We start from the raw sequence: 3,342 nt of genomic DNA, 5'->3' as shown, positions 1-3,342 counted from the left end.
CTCTTACTCATTGTTTTTAGTTCCTCATTCCCCACACCTCCCCTGCCACATCCATAGGTAATTATCAGTCCATTTGCAGTCTCTATAAATTTATATATACTGGATTTCATATACAGAAAATCAGACCCCCAAAAAGCCAACAAGCAGACAAACAAAAATCCTGACAACAATGACAAACCAGAAAACTCTCCATCTAAAAGAAAGCAGAAAATATTAATGACGGAAATAATTTTAAAATGGGTCCAAAGGGAATCAAATGATAACGAGTTACAATTTAACTTAAGTATACAATCCATAATTGACTTTTCATTGTTCTCTGTGTAATAGAGCGGCTGTTCCCAACCGTGGGCTGTGATCAGATAGGATTCACCAGAGGTTTATTCCATGCAGGAACCCGGCACACACATTTTAGGCTGCCGCTGTCATCCTTAGCTTGCTGCAGGCCAGGGATTCAGAATTTAAGTTCTACTATCTTTCCCTCCTTTGGACGGAGCACACAGGCTGGTACGCTTCTTCCTCACTTAGATGGCTGCTTGTTTTAAGATAAGTCTTTAAGATACCAGATGCTATTCTTTCTGATGGCCGTACACTATAAGATTTCTTCACCACACTTTTCTATAGGACCCATAGCTTCAGTGATCTCTTCATGAGGGTGAGCACTGAGTAGGGCCATATCATAAGAGCTATTTATACTTAGGTTAGGGCTACGATTAAGTGTGAGCCCCAAATCAATTCATTCACTCATATACATATATATTGTTCACCTTAGGGACATTGTTGACATTTTACAATAGAGATCATTATAAATCATCCCCATGGTGCATAAAGTAATTCTTTTAATAGTATCATTAATTTATCCAGTGGTGTATCATTGAAAACACTGTTGGGAGAAGGAAATCATGTATGTATAATCTCGTTTTTCAGACCACAATACATGATCATTGACTTGTACAGACTAAACCCTTAATACTATTTCCAGTAAAAATGAAAGTTGGTATATGGCAAAACTTTAAATAAAACTCATTCACAAGAGCAGAACTATGCCTGCCATATTATTACATGTCATTAAAATGCAAAAAAATGCATTAAAATAGTAAATATATATGAGTCCCAGGCCACCATTCCTTGAGTACCCTCAAAGCAAGAGATCCAAACCAAAGTCCAATGTCCACCAAATACATAAACTTGGGATAGGGATCATTTCTTCTCACCCTAGGTTATTTAAGCCTTTAATTCAAGAGAGTAAGTCTATTGCTTAAATCTACTAAAGATGAGTTTAAGGTAAATCTGTTTACTTGGTGGGGTTTCTACATAGAGTTCTACTGATGTGACCAATGAAGGATGTTTTGTGGCTTGAAAAGACCAAGTCTGAAGTCCCAATTGTCTATAACTAACTATGTGGTTCACCAAGAGCTGGATAATACTAGTTCAAAGATGTCCAAATAGGAACAGAATACCAAGCATATTCTCCCCTCATATTCAATATAAGTGTTGTTAAATGTTTTTTTCTTTCCATTGGCAGCTTGCTTCACTGATTTATGCCACAACACAAGTGTAATCTCCTTCTCCAAGGCACACATGTCTACCAACCACTACAGCACCTCACACCTTGACTTTCCAGTAAGATTTGTCAATCACTTTTGTAGGAGTATCTGTTGATTTGGGGTGACCTCAGACCAATGTTGTATTGGAGCAGCTGATTGGGCTTCTCCTTCTGCCCATATGTTGAGAAACTGAACCCAGCTGAGGTGAGGTCTCCTCTAGCAAAGTTGTTTTTAATATGGATAAATAAAGGGGGTAATATATGGTTCATAGGCACTAGGCAGGAATACTACCTTAGTGCTTGGGAGACCATATTAGATTACATGTCCTGAGAACATAAGCCTGCGTTCTTTTTGTGCTTATCCTTATAGTAGTGGATTCATACAATATTTGTATTTTTGTGAATGACTGACTTCACTCAAAATAATGGTCTCCAGGTCCATCCATATCATGAGGTGGTTCATGCTCCACAACTGTTTTTAGTGATGTTCAGTATTTAACTTGTGTATGTACCAGAATGTCTTTATCTATTCTTCTACTGATGAGTATTATTGGGCTGTTGGAAGTTTCTTGCAATTGTGAGCTGTGATGCAGTGGGCATGGGAGAGCATATGTATTTGTGTTCTGTCTCTTACTTTGGGGTTTTGCCAAACATAAGTATTCCTGGGCCATATGCTCTTCCCAGTTGTTTTTGACACCACCATATCATTTTCCACAATATGTAAAAGCCCACCAGCACAGTTCCTATCTTTCCACATCCTCTTTGTCATTTGTTTTCAGTTTTTTTGAATTGGGCTATCATTGTTGGTGTAAGGTGATATTTCGTTGTTTTAATTAGCATCCTCTGGATAGCTAGAGATAGTGAGCATTTACTCATATGTTTATTAGCCACTTGAGTGTCATCTCTGGTGAATTGGCTGTTCATTTCTTTTGCCCATATTTCTATTAAATTATCTGTTTATTCTTATTTAAGTGTTTCAGAATTCTATAGATTTTATTTATTAGTCTTTTTTCCCTCAAGTCATTGATAAAGACGTTTTCCCCATCTGAGGGGTCTCCTTTTACTCTTTCAATGAAGTATTTCAGTATACATAAACTTTTTTCTTTTTTATATAAAACATTTTATTGGGGGCTCTTACAACTCTTATCACAATCCATACATTCACCCATTGTGTCAAGCACATTTGTACATTTGTTGTCATCATCATTTTCAAAACATTTTCTTTCTTGAGATCAGCTCCTTATTTTTTCCCTCCCCCCCGACTCTCCCTCATGAACCCTTGATAATTTATAAATCATTATATTTTTTTTCATTTTTAACACTATTTGATATCTCCCTTCACTCACTTTTGTGTTGTCCATCCCCCTGGGAGGGGGTTATAGGTAGATCATTGGGATCGGTTCCTCCTTTCTACCCCGACCTTCCCCTTCCTCTCCTGGTATGGCTACTCTCAATATTGGTCCTGAGGGGTTTATCTGTTCTGAATTCCCTGTGTTTCCAGCTTTTATCTGTACCTGTGTACATGCTCTGGTCTAGCCAGATTTGTAAGATAGAATTGGGGTCATGATAATGGAGGGGAGCATTAAATTTCAAACTTGTATGTTTCATTGGTGCTGTACGGTACCCTGACTCGTTCATCTCCCTGCAACCCTTCTGTAAGGGGATGATGGGCTTTGGGTCTCCACTCACCACTCCCCCTCATTCACAATGGTATGATTTTTTGTTCTGGGTCTTTGATACCTGATCCTATCAACACCTCGTGATCACACAGGCTGATGTGTTTCTTCCATGTGAGCTTT

Source organism: Tenrec ecaudatus, chromosome X (assembly GCF_050624435.1).
Source record: "Tenrec ecaudatus isolate mTenEca1 chromosome X, mTenEca1.hap1, whole genome shotgun sequence".
Taxonomy (NCBI): domain Eukaryota; kingdom Metazoa; phylum Chordata; class Mammalia; order Afrosoricida; family Tenrecidae; genus Tenrec; species Tenrec ecaudatus.
Note: the sequence above shows the minus strand (reverse complement) of the source record.